Below are 14586 nucleotides of genomic sequence, written 5' to 3' on the forward strand. Positions count from 1 at the left end.
CTACCTGTTTTTCTCACTGCTGGCATGGGAAAGCACTTGATTTTTAAGGATTAATTTTATATTCTGCTACTTTGCCAAAGTTTTGAATCAGTTGAAGTAACTTAGCAGTGGAGTCTATAGAGTTCTTTAAATACAGAATCATGTCTTCTGTAAAGAGGGAGTTTTACTTCCTCCCTCTTTAGATTCCCTTTATGTTTGCTTCTTGCCTTATTGTTCTAGCTAGCATTTATAATACTATATTGAAGAGGAGTGGAGAAAATGGACATCCTAGTCTCATTCCTTAAAGGAAATGGCTTTAACTTTTCACCATTAAGTTTAATGCTGGCTACAGGTGTATCATACATAGCATTTATTCTGAGGAATGTTCCATGGATTTCTAGTTTTTTCATAGCTTTTAGCATTAAGGGGTGTTGGATCTTATCAAATATTTTTTTCTATATCTATTGAGATGATCATGTGGTTCTTCTCCTTGATGCTGTGATATGATGAATTGTATTAATTGATGTGTGTATAGTGAACCAGCTTTGCATCCCAGTGATGACTCCTGCTTGATCAGAGTGTATAATTTTTTCTGATGAATTATGGGAGTCAATTGGCCAGTATTTTGTTGAAAATTGTGCATAGATGTTCATCAAAAAAAGGGTCTATAGTTCTCTTTCTTTGATGAGTCTCTGTCTGGTTTGGGGATGAAGGTTATGCTGGCTCCATAGAATGAGCTCAGTAGAGAACTTTCCCTTTTCGATTTCATTGAAGAGTGAAGAATATCAGTGTGTTATAAAAATGTGGAATGCTTCCCGAATTTGAGTGTCATCCTTGTGTAGGTGCCATGCTAATCTCTGTATCAGCTGAATTTTAGTATGCCAAAGTGAGCATAGAGTGTTTATCTTAAAGGTTTTATACACGTAGTTGACCAAACAGTGTTTCTAATGCTAAGATATTTTTTTGCCAGTCCTGGGGTTTGAACTCAGGGCCTAAGCACTATCCTTGAGATTGCTGAAGGCTAGTGCTCTACCACTTGAGCCACAGCACCACTTCCGGCCTTTTCTGTGTATGTAGTACTGAGGAATCAGACCCAGGGCTTTGTGCATACTAGGCAAGGCTCTCACTCTGCTTAGACTTTTATACCAACCAAAACCATATCTGATATTTTCCACTGGATGTATTCTTAACCTGTAGTACTAATTATTGTCTTTTAAAGAGATTTCATAGCGCTCCTGTCATTCCTAAAATATTACCAGGACAAATAGGATCAGTAGACATAGTGTGGTTTATGGATTACCTCATTCTTGAAAACTGATCATGTTAGCTCCCCAAAGCCTGATTTCCAGCTGGAGTATGAACAACAGAGGCATGACTCCTAAATTATCCCAAAGAAAGAAACTTTCCTTGCACTGGGTCTGGTAAATTTTTGTGAGTAACATGTGATTAACTAGTCTTTGATAAAAAATTAAAGAATAAATAAAGCAGATATATTTTAAAATACAACAAAGAAAAATATGTCTCTTTCTGAATGATGCTTTTGTTGTCCATCAAAGTTTCAAGATTTTCAAAAGCAGCCATGTGAACACAATCAAATTAATCCTGTTTTGACTTGGCAAGAGAAAGAGAGAGATTATGCCCCTGGAGAATAAATAGCCTAAAATTCCAAGATGGAATGGAAAATTCGTACTTTTTCATCTGTGTTCCAAACAATAAAATGTATTTGGATTTGGGATATGAGATTCAGCATTGCATTGTGGGTGAGATTTCTTATGTGGAATGGAACAGTTTTGTGGCAGTCCCGAAGACTACCTTTTAAAGGAGTAAATGAGTTCCAGATCATCTTCTCTGTACACCTAAGGAAACTGTGACATAAAGGAAAGTTATAATGATGTGTGTTCCTTGGAAAGTACTGACTGAAAATTTTTGAATCACTGAAGCAAACCTATAGCTATTCTTGTGAAATCATAGGTTGTTTGCTTATATGCAAATATGTCTGGGACAGAAGTGAGGGTTTTCAAATTACCAAGACACCAATCAAAAGTGTCAGTAATGTAATATTATATGCAGAGTAAGTACTAATAACTTAAATTCAGAAATTGCCTTCATGCTTGTGATAAAAGAAACACTTAAATGCATTTATTTGTTAATAGGCTCTTAAAATTATATTCTCACAGGCTAATAGCAAAGTAAGTTGATCATTACTGTCCAAGGTACAATAAAGGCATATGGCTTGGATTCTTCAGTACTAGGGATTGAACTCAGGACCTTGCCTCAAACAAAGGCCCTATTGCCTGAGTCACACACTCATCCTTTATTTTTTCTGCAATAGTCTCTTAATTACATGCTGGCGGCTTAGGCCTGCCATAATCCTACTTGAATTTCTTAAGCAATTAGGATTACAGGCTCATTCACCATCCCAAGCTACTAGAATGTAGAATAAAAACTACTACTTACTTTAATGAATTATGCCATCTAATTCACACTGCTTTAAGAAATATAGATACCATGGCTTTCTCCATTTTGCTGATACAGAAAGAAGGGAATCTGCAAATTAAACTGCAACTAGCATGTAATGCACTTTTGCTTATAAATAGCTAATGAAGCCAACTGTTCGATTTGAGTCTGATGTTTCTGCCTCCTTTTGCTAGTTAGCACTGAGGCTTAAACTCGGGTCTAGGTGTTGTCCCTGAGCTCTTTTGCTCAAGACTGGCAATTTAACACATGAATAATTCAGCTCCACTTTCAGCTTTCTGGTGAGTAATTGGAGATAAGATTGGCACATACTTATCTGGATTGGCTGTGAACTCCCATCTTCAGATCTCAGCCTCCTGAGTAGCTAGGATTACAGATGCTTCCATCAACCATCTGTTCTTAACTATGGCTTGACTCTGTTTTTGTCCACTTGCTGCAAATGTTCAGTTTAATGCTCTTTAGGGGGATTGGATCTCAGTTTTATAATTTATTGTTCTCATACCACAATGACAGTAATAAACTCTCAGATCTAGAAATGTTAATGATAAGATATCAACTGTAATATGGATGGGACCAGGAATAATATGCTTTCCTGATACCTTAAAATTAAGTGCCCAGCACCTCTGACTCAGTGGCCACTGAGTGGTTTCTTCTTTCACCAGTGAGTTCCTTTACTCAGTCCATGTCAGGTGATGCCTTTCATCCTGCCTCTCTCCAGTTTTTGCTCACACCTCTGTAGTCTATTTCCTTGTGGATGCCACAGTGAGAGCATGGATGCCAGCCTCGGATGTCTGCTTTGTTGTCTCCTATCACCACCAGCTCTGTTACCATGTGAGAATCAATTTCTGCATCCCACTTTCCTTATTTGTTAAATCTGATAATGCGCTGTGCTTTGGAGAGTTCATAAAAGGATGAAATAAATTAAGAATGATGATGCTTTGCAAGGTTTTGGAAAGCACTAAATAGCCGTTGATGCTTAGTTGATATTTTTGAAATCAATCGTTTTCGTATATAAATTAGATTATGTAATTTCCTCATCCCTAAATTCTCCATTAACATCTATCACACTTGACTAAAATCCAAAGTATTTTACATGACCTACAACTCTAAGGGATCCAAGCCATTAATACTGAGGTTTTTTGAGACAGAATGTCTTTATTTCTCTCTGGGTGCCCTTGAACTCTCAAACTCACATGATCTTCCCACTCCAGCCCCTGAGGTTTGGGGTATTTATGCCCTGTGTCCTGATTCTAACTACCATGTCCAAACTCTTTGCTTTCCTAAAGGTCCTAATTAATTCCAGCCTCATTGTCCACTTCAAAGTGTCTGCTTGCTACTCTTCTTCGAAGTCTTCAAAATATATTTTCCTTTCATTTATATTTCTGTCAATTTTAACCCTATTTCAAAATTAAAAATTCCTTCCTAACCATCCAGTCCTTTTTTTTCTGCCCTTTTAACCAATTTTTCCACTTGTTATGGTGAGTTCATCTGAAAATAAGCACTGTATTCTATGATACTTGACTCACCTCAAAATCTCTAGCATCTGAAATCAACACCTAGTAATAATCAGTTTCCAACAAATAGTTCAGAAATAAAGATCTACAAAATAGTTTACTCTTTCTCCACTTCTAGACATCAGTCTGTCAATTTCCATTGCTTTGATGCACATGGACTTACTATATATTTCTGAATGAAAATTCACTGGTGAATTAATTATCATAGAAGAATCAGAAGAGCATTTGTGGTGGGGATATAAATAGGTAAAATGTTATGTTGAAGGAATTTGCTGTATCTGGAAAACCAAATGCATAATTAAGAAAATCTAAATTACTCTTACATCCCTGGTTATAATTTCTGACATGTGTATCTTTACTGGTTGGATACAGATTGTGAATTGTAAATTTGTATAATTGGAATCACAAATTTACCTTGATACCTAAAAATATAACTGATTATTAAAAAACTAACTTCACAAACCTAGTAACCTCAATTCAACATGTTAGAGTTCTAACTGTGAGCATAGGTGTGCCTTTTGGGGGTTGCTGTGTTGTAAATCCTTCATTCTAATGATGAAGATAATAAATATTTGAGAGAATAACACAAGCAAGCTGAACACAGCCTTGAGGCATTCAAGGAAGGCTTGGGAAGAACAGACTAAATGATCAGAAAAAAATGTTTTAATACATGGTCAAATCCTTCTAATAGATGCTTCTCAAGGGGTTTATATTCTCAGAACATATTCCATGTAAAACTCTTTTTGATTAAACTAGTTTGAAAGATATAGAAGACCTCTTCTAGAAAACTTGATTGAGGTATTTTCCCACTCAAAGAGAAGGCACAAAGATACTTCTGGTATTTTTTTAAGGACAAAGATGAAAATGTCAATGAGGAGAGAGTTTCTATCCTAGGGAATAGAAGAAGCAAAAGATGACATTTGAAAAGCACACCTACATACATGCTCTGAATAGGAAAGCAGGAATACTTCCAAATACATCAATGCTTAAGAATGCAGCAGAATGATACAAAGACCGGGAGCATGAGGGCCAAGGACCTGATTCCCGTTCTCATTCTCACATATCCTAAATTCTTAATCCATATCAGACCTTTATTTAGCTATATTAGTAATGACAACACTTATCTAACATGGTTGCTGGGAGATACTGAACTGCATTTTTATTCAAGCAGACATCATGTTCTTGATCTTTGCAGCTGGAAAATCCCTGAGATAAACAAGTGAAAAGGAAAAGATACAGCCTGTATAAGCAGTAAGATCACTGCAGTGTTTCTCCTGGCCCCTGAAATCCAGACTTATCTGATGTTTTCTAATTCCTCACATTTGGCAGTGCCTCCTTTGCTGGGAATGCCTTCCTCCAACACACTGTCTGGATTTTCATAACTACAACTTGTCTCAGCTCTTAAGTACCTCTTGATAGAAACACTCCACTTTGTTCCCATGGCACATTCTTTATAATTCTGCCAATATTTTGTGTAATAACTTGTATCAAATTATTTTACTGATTATACCAAAAGTTCTCCAGAAATTTTTCAAAAAATTATGTAAATATCTAATAAGAATTAGACAAATCACAAGGTGATAGAGTTGAAACATGTGTAAGAAAATGGAAATGTTTGCTTTTTCACATCAAATAGAAGAACCATGAAAAAAATCATGTATTTCAGCATGTTAAAGAATCTGAACAGTGTAAAACTCTGAAAAAAAGCCAATTTAGATGGGATAGTTAACTCAAGGATGAACAACAAATTTTTACATGAAATGAAGTATAACTTTGAAAGCAAATTATTAAGGATCATATGAGCATTATTCCTTTTGGGTGTATCAATGTCCAAAATGTGTTGATAAAATTGTATGTATTTATAAATGTAAGTTGTGATTAAGAAAATACCAAGTTACTTGAACAGTCATTAAAGCACATTTTCTGTTTCCCACATATGAGAAGATTTACATTCTTCGTGACCATTTAGCAGTCATGCATGAGTCAAACTTGCCAAGTAGAGCACCAGGTGTTACTGGAAGATGACAAACTGAGTTTTGAAGTCTGTCACACTGGAGTGCTCACAGAGATTTCTAGCTATGATTGTGGTTCATGAATATTGCTTTTTATCTCTATTTCATTGAGGCACAATGGCAACACTTACATTTTAGAGTTTATGCTATCATTGGCAAAATAACTGGTATATAGATAAAATGTTTAAAATAATCACTGCCTTTAACAAATTTCTAAATTTTTAACATTAATCATAATGATAACAAGAAAGGGACTGTGTCTGCAAAGGAGCTATAATCTAAGCAATGTGTTAGTCTTCCCATCTATATATGCTAGTGCCATATGGGGACATCACGAAATACCTCCTCTTCTTTGCAGTACATACCAGTGACATTTTCCAGTGCTACTGGAGTGCATGTTACAAATCCATGCCCTGCCCATCTCTGTGGCTTCTAGGTGCTTTTGGCTCATTTACATTTTAGAATATTTCATCACATAATATTCTGATGATCCACGTTTTACGTCCTGCTAGTACTAACATAGAACACATTTTTAATTTCTTAGTGCCTTAAATTCTTCAGAATGCTTGCTAAGATAAAAAGTAATGATAGCAACAGTGTCTACTTCACGATGTCATGCCTGGAATATAATATGTGCTTGGAAACTAAACAATGGTCACCCCTGTTCGCAAAAAAAAACCCAAAAAACTCAAAGTTGAGTAAGGCATATTTACTACTTATGTCATGATGCTTACTTTGAAGTAAAATTGATAATTAAGCAAATCACTAAAGACAGCAGCGTTGCTATATTGAACAGATTTCCAACTTGGCTTGGTGTATAGTAGAAATGGAAGACCTAGGTTAGAAGTCAACAACATATATAAATTGTTACATATTATCTCAAATCACTAGGTTCTCAGGAAGTGATGTTTAGGGAAGGGTTTGCATGAACAAATAATGAGGAAATCGGAAGGAACAGATCAAGTAATCACTATGCTTAGAGCTGAGAGATAAGATATGAGAACGCAATAAAAGAAATAGTGAAGTAGATTTGAACTGGAGTATTATTCTGATGCAAAGTGGTAAATTTTACACTCATAGAAATAGTTTTTTGTTTTGCCACTGTGATGGAAATTATGGAAATAGGAAGTACCTGGTAATATGTGTACAAGGACTATACATCTTGGAACCAAATACAACAATGTTTTGAAATTTACTTAATGCTGCATAATGTTAGACTTTTATATTGCTCACAGAATATAATCTAATAAAGCTAGAAATTACTCTTTATAAATCTGTTAAAAGACAAATCATGAAAACACATGTTTGACGCTGACTTACCCTATAGCTTGAATCATAGGTTAAGTGCACTTCAAGTATGCATATTTTAACATTTCTTGCCTTTGCCAGATATTTTGAAAGTAAATTAATATGAATAAAATGCATTTTCATTTATAAACCTACCACTTTTGGGACTGGGAGCGTGGCCTAATGGTAGAGTGCTTTGATAACATGCACAAAGCCTTATGCTTGATTCTCTGGTACCACATACATAGAAAAAAATCCCAGAAGTGGTGCTGTGGCTTAAGTGGTTAAGTGCTATCCTTGAGAAAAACCCAAGGACAGTGCCCAGGCCCTGAGATTAAGCCCCAGGACTGGCAAAAAATAGAAATAAAAAATAAATAAACCTATCACTTTCAAGTGATTTTAGTATAGCTATTAAGTAAAATCAAACATCTACCTTTGTTTACTAATTATTACATTGAAAGATTAATTTTGATTCCTCCTAAGTACATGACATCAAAACAGTAACTATCCCTACTTTAGTATATATGTACAGAGAGCAATAACAACATTGTATTTCAACTTTCATGATATTTGTCTATATGTCTCACTAAGAATCATAAAATTTGAGACCAAAGGGAAAAAGTAAACCATACTTAGAAAGTTATGTATGACTCTCAAATGCCCCTTTGGAGGGAGAATTCCTACTACACTAGTATGTAGTTGTTTATGTGAGAATGAAGAGTTCCTATCTTGGGATGTGCTGCAATGGGGAATCATTTCTTAGGTACGATCTTGACAAGTCCAGCTTAAGCTCTGCGAGTTTGCCAATACAGTTCAGCAACTGGAGCCTTAGAGTGACAAGTATCTTGAAAGGCATTGTGACATTTTCAATATTATATTGGTACCATGGCTCTTTTTGAATGGAGCCTATATTTTCTCCCAATCTCAACCAAACCACTGTTGAAACTGAAGCATGATTTGATTCCTCTGAGTTGTTGATTTCTATTGAAGAAAACAAAAAATGAGGAGATACAGCACAAACATGACTCCAAAATCTTTCACATGACAATGCTTTCGTGGCTTATAATAAACCAAGAATATTAGAAACCTTGAATAATCACACAAAAATTCAAATAAAACCAACAAGTTATAATTTGGATATTGATTTTAGTTACCTTGATTCTAACATGCAAGAGAGAAAGTTGTATGATTTTTTTTTTGGAAAATCTTCCTAAAATATTTACAACAATTTACTGGAAGCCATTTAATAGGTTTCAATTTTAAAATGTGTTAGATACTGGGTGCCAATGGCTTGTAACTGTATTCCTAGCTAATCAGGTGGCTGAGATTTGAAGATAATAGTTGGAAGTTAGCCCAGGTAGGAAAGACCAATAGACTCCAGTAAATTACAAAGAAAAAAATAAAGCACTAACCTTGGAAAAAAGAAGCACAAGGACAGTGCCCAGGCCCCGAGTTGAAGACTCAGGACTGGCACAAATGCACTCACAAAAAGTGGAGGGTATTTTAGCAGTGTTACAAATAATTATCAGAATAAATGCTACAAAAGATGTGGAAAACTTTTAATACACACGTGAACATATGCACACACAGAAACAAACAAGATTAAATAAAAATGAACAGACACATTTATCTATTCAACACAAACAATCAATGAGATAATGCACATAAAACAAATTTGAAAGCCTTTTCAAGATACAGACTAAATATAGTTATAAATTCAAAATGCATTTTAATTGAAAAAAATCCCCTAATAAAGGTGACAGCTCAACACTTATCACCCCAATTTACCCTCACCAAGAAGTAAGGCACACATTTGTAAGAAGGCTGTGAAAAAATTCATTATCTACAAATCATTTAAAATTTACTGTCATAATTCATGATGTAGACTTCAATAAAAGTATTCTACAATGATTCAGATATTTATCCAAACCAGGTCTAATTTGCAGGGGTAGACGGATAGGATACAGAAGCACAGTAAAAATAGCTCACAATACAAAGATTTCTGGTTTCTATATTTAAGCCAAGAAGCTTTTCATGAGGCTATTTTCCTTGAAATGTGTAACATAAAAGTGCTTTAGATAGGAGACTATCTAATAATAATGAAATTCAAATAAGCAAAAGAGTTTTTACACGAAAACATTCTTAACTACAACATTAAGGTAAGAAAAGAAAAACATTACAAACACTTGAAAAGAAATATCTAAATTGCAAGTCAAACCAAAAATTAAAAGGAATGAAAACATGCATCAGTTAAACAATTGACTTTGATTCTGATTCTCCCCACAATAAGCATGCTTATCTATTATTAATAGAACAAACATTCCCAATTTAAAATGATATGAGTTCTTTGTCTTAGAAAATCCAAGGAAACCCTTCTCATCTGAAATAAACTATCTTCATTGAAATTAACTGTGATTTATTGCAAATGAAATCAAACTTAGAATGATAAATAGTGATATTAACTTAAGTTCTTCATTGAGAAATTATCAACTTCTTTAACTTTCTTCATTGCTTGAAAATAACATGCTGCTTTGGCACTGTTGCTAAGTACTTCAAGTATTATTTAAATTTACCTTTACTCCAAAGTAGATTTTAGATACATGCAAGGTATGTGGTATCAAATTATGAGAGTTGTTAGTACGTTTAATTGAATACTTGGAGAAAAGAATACATTAGATGTCAGTCTATGGATGAATGCAAATGACATAATCTAAGATATTGTATAGCAATCTTTGAGTTTGTATTAGAGATTGTTAATGGATATTATCAGATTTTTTAGTCAAATTAAAGTTTGGATGTCTTTAGTTAAAACTTTTCAGTTAGAAATATGCAATTCTTTATTAATTACAGTAATTCAACAGCCCATATGATTTAAGTGACAATGATTAAAGAAAATACATACTTAAATATATATATATATATATATATAAACATCTGCAAATAGAGGCATCTGATTTCGTCCTTACCTTATGTATGTACTGACTCAAGATTACATTATACAGATATTTGTTGGATGGAAAGAATGTGTTCATGGATTCACAAATGAAAGTTACAGGTAGACCTATTGTGCTCAAGTTTTGAGATGCTGAAAGAAATTTGGTAATGAATACCAGGAAGTTTTTCTATTCCAAGTAACACTGCAATGCACGAATCCTATTGCTTTAAAACATTGTATTTAGCCATTGCTTTAAACCATTATATTTAGAAGAGGCAATGTTGAGTTCTGTCTTTATTAGTCAGTAAAATGTCCTTGAATCAGTCCAATAAAAAATCATTCTAGAATTCACATAGTCTAGTGGAGAAGACAAAGAGAAGAGTGAGAAAAGAAGGAAGCTAAAGCTAGAATCCTGCTTTTGACTCCTGCCCAAGAGTTTAATTCCCTCCTCCACATTTTAATTTACATTAAATGGAATTGACACATTCACCTGAAAGGAAAAAGAAAAAGAAGGGAAGGAAGGAATGCTGGGAGTAAGGGAGGGAGGGGGAGGAAGAGGAAGGAAGGCAGGGAGTAAGGGAGGGAGGGAAAAGTGAATTTTAGAAACAGTAGTGGGGAGTTTATAGGTATCCAAAAAAGAACTTGGCTCAGAAATAGCATAATTACCTTATACTTAGTGGGACAAAAGACAATTAATTAGGGAACATTCTAGAAGAGCTTTTGGAGTTGAATTGAGAATTGGCTTAGGCTCAATATAGTGACTTTAGAAAGGAATATTCATGAGCAGGAATTATAAATAATCTTCACTCTTCTTCAGCAAACAGCCTCCCTCCTGTTTTCTCCAGAAACCCTACAAATTGGAAAAGCTCTTTAAATACAAAGAGAAATATAACACACTGACAAATACTGGAATAGAATATGTGAACGATGTAGAAGCACAGCTTAGGAGGAACTTTTTATTTCACTCAAGCAATTTCTTGTCACTTAATACAAATTTTCAGAATCCTTTGAAGTTTAGCTTCACTTTGACAAAGTAAACTTCACTCTAAAATATCTAGTGAAATACAGTCCAGAAACAGATGAGAGTCCATACGAGTGAAGAGGGAACAAGATGAAAGTTACTAAACATCAGATATGATGAGATATATAATATGTGAGGATAGAAGACATACGTCAAGGGCAAGAAGAGGATGAAAAATGAAAAAGCAAGAAAGAAATGTATAGAAACAGACATGAAACACGTGTCTAAATTTTTTATGTCCTAGATTTTTTCTAGGGACTTTCCTATCTTCTTTGGATCTCAGGAAATTTTGCTTAATTGTGTTTCTATAAATACATTTGAATCTTCATTTACTTAGAGGGGCCATTCACTAGAAGTTGTTTCAAAGGAAAAATAAAAATCTAATTTTCTGACTAGTACGTAATAAATTTCCAGCATCCCATGTTAGCCAAAACAGTACATTAAGACTATATGACTTTTAAAGACTTTTTTAAATTTTGACTTAACTTTCACAACCCATTTAGTCAACCACAGTTTCTGCTCAGAATTTTGTGGTGATTCATTTATACTTACCCATCTCTCATACTTTAACCAGTGGTAGTTGTTAGAACTGCATCTATATTTGCTCTATATTAATATTTTTTGCACCATCCCTGAGCTCTTCAGCTCAAGGATAGTGCTCTACCACTTAAGCCACATTGCCACTTCCGTTTTCTGGTAATTAATTGGAGATAAGAGTCTCACAGACTGTAGTACCTGGGCTGGCTTGGAACCGTGATCCTCAGATCTCAGCCTCCAGAGTAGCTAGGGTTACAGGCATGAGCCACTGGAGCCAGGCAATATTTGTATTTCTTTGATATTTGCTTTTATCAGATTCCTGTGATTTCATTCATATAAAATTAGCGAAACAAAATATAGACCCTCCAAAAGTTTATGCTCTGTTATTAATAATTCATATCTTACCAATAACAATTGACAAAATGGGTCACTTTTTTATGATTTCAAATCAATATACCTACTCAGTTCACTTAATGAAAGGAAATTAGATGAATTATATACTTCCTTTTCCAAGACAAATTTGTGAGTTCTCATAAAAGTGATACATAATCAACTCTATCAGCAGAAAACAAGTCTAAAGAGTTAAAAACACATTCCAAAGCAGAAGTACTACTTGAGTTATTAGGTTACACTCACCTGATAAGTTCCCTAAAATGTGATGTGGTGAAGAATGGAAAGGAAAAATTAGGCTGAATTTAATACACAAATTTTTCTTAAAATGATACGTATAAAGATATGGTATCAGAAATTATCCTGTACCACCAGGTATATGTGGCTCACACCTGCTATCCTGCTTAGGCGACTGAGATCTGAGGATCTCAATTTGAAGCCAGCCTGGGGGCAGACAAATCGAAGACATTCTTATTTCCCATTAGCAGCAAAAAGCTGGACAAGAGATGCTACTCAAATGATAAAATATCAACCTTGAGTAAAAAAATTAAGAGAAACGTGAGGCCCTCAGTTCAAATTCCAATAGCAGAAATAAACTGTCCTATAGGATTATCATTTACTTCTTTTCATTTACTGTATATGCAGTATACCACCAGACTATTTACTGTATTTGCATATTTAGAAAAATTTTAAGCAGAAACCTAGATGTATTCACATGTTAAACATTAAATTTATTTAAATCCATAACATTTTAAAAACTAATCTGCAATTCTGAATGATTGAATTGTAAAATATATGTAAATAAGAGTGAGTAGCACTAAAATGGCCAGCTTTGTAAAAGTCCTAAAATGGCAGTTTTAGCTTCATTCCATATTCTTTTAATAAAAGCAATAAATGGATAACTGTTTTCAGCAAATAAGAAGTTGTAAAGCAAGAAATATTTCTGTCCTGGCTGAGGAGCTGGAAGCACATAGTAGGGCATCTGTGCTATAATGTGTCATTTTATCATCAGAGGATGCCTTTTATAGAATGAGCATCATGATATTTAGCCACAATGCTATAAATGCCCAAAGGGCCTGGTGGGCAATAGGTGTGGTATTCCATATGGAAATCTTTGTAGCTCACAAAAAGATATGTTTACTCTATTTTTTTATATATAAGCTGAGCAAAGATGTCTTCCTTAACCAGAAAGAAGTGTCTTAAACACACTTTTTCGTTTTGAATTATGATTAATTTGGAGTAATACATAAATAAGAAAAATAAAATCTTGTCTTTTTGTAAGAACACATTTTATGTATGATTGAAGATTTTACAACACTCTGAAAAGCCATCTGATGTTAAATTTAAAAAGAAAACCAAACGCATTTTTTTCAGACATAGTACACATGAAAAATTGGAAATCCCAATATCTTTGATAGAAGTTGTAGAAAGTGTATGTCTCCTTGGAGACTGACACCCACTTAACACAGCAGAAAAGAAGGAGTTATATTGTAAACAAAAAGTACAGTAAAGGACAGTTGTAAATTCACATAAGAATAGTTCATAAACATTTTGGTCGTTCCATAACAGTTTTTATATAAAATGAATAAAAAAACCTTTAGACAGCTGTCATCATTCTTGTTTGGCCACTTTTCACTTAGATGCACACAGACATGTTTATATAGCAATATATTAATGCATCGTTACACGGATATTAAACTATAGTAACTGCTTGTGACATATGTGCATTACCCAATCAGCATTATCCATAGTGGAAATACTCTTACATTATGTATTCTTGTCATGTTGTATCTATAAAAACATGAAAATATAACTTTACATTATTTCAATTATTTACATTAGTTCAAGCTTGACAGAGGAAAAATTGATAAGCTCAGTTTTTGGAAGAGTAGGCCCAGAGGTACAATAAATAACATTGATTTTGTATAATCATCCTTATTGTTTTTCAGGTTTAAAAATCTATTTCTTAAGTACAATAGGGAAACAATTAGTCTGCAATTTGGTCATTCTAGCATTTAATAATTAAAATCTAAAATGAATCTTCAACTTTCCTAATGAAGGACAATACAATAAAACTGTATTGGATCATTTTGGAAATTATGATCAAAATTATATTGCCTCATCTTGGAAAGTACAATCAGGGATCACAAAATTTATTGATGTTTATCATGACACCACGTGCCTCTCTGCTAAATGCAAGTGGTCACTACTCTGCCATACCTTTCTTTTCCTTTGTGAAATACAGGAATGTTTTAAATGTGGCACTTGTTAAAATACCAAATACTGCACAATGATTAAAAATAACTATTGGAAGGTTAATTGTTTACAAACCTAAATTAATTTAGTTGGGAAGGCTTTGATAGAAATCATGATCTTTTACAATACGAGAGAGATCTCTCAAAATTTCTCCACTAGGTAAATAGAAGTTCTTTATTT

General features: G+C 33.9%; 1 protein-coding gene and 1 pseudogene across 3 annotated transcripts in view; both read right to left on the reverse strand.

The window, feature by feature from the left end:
- Positions 1-776: 776 nt before the first annotated feature.
- LOC150055444 (U6 spliceosomal RNA) lies at positions 777-875 on the reverse strand (annotated as a pseudogene).
- A 12735-nt stretch (positions 876-13610) lies between these two features.
- Positions 13611-14586, reverse strand: part of Gria2 (glutamate ionotropic receptor AMPA type subunit 2) — a 142337-nt gene continuing 141361 nt past the window's right edge. For all 3 annotated transcript variants that reach the window (XM_090343201.1, XM_090343200.1, XM_090343202.1), the window contains one exon: positions 13611-14586. This exon is cut by the window's right edge and continues 1466 nt beyond it. The gene's annotated coding sequence lies outside the window, so the exon portion shown is untranslated.

This window comes from Megascapheus bottae, chromosome 13 (genome assembly GCF_031878675.1).
Source record: "Megascapheus bottae isolate mThoBot1 chromosome 13, mThoBot2.hap1, whole genome shotgun sequence".
In the NCBI taxonomy this organism is placed as follows: Eukaryota; Metazoa; Chordata; class Mammalia; order Rodentia; family Geomyidae; genus Megascapheus; species Megascapheus bottae.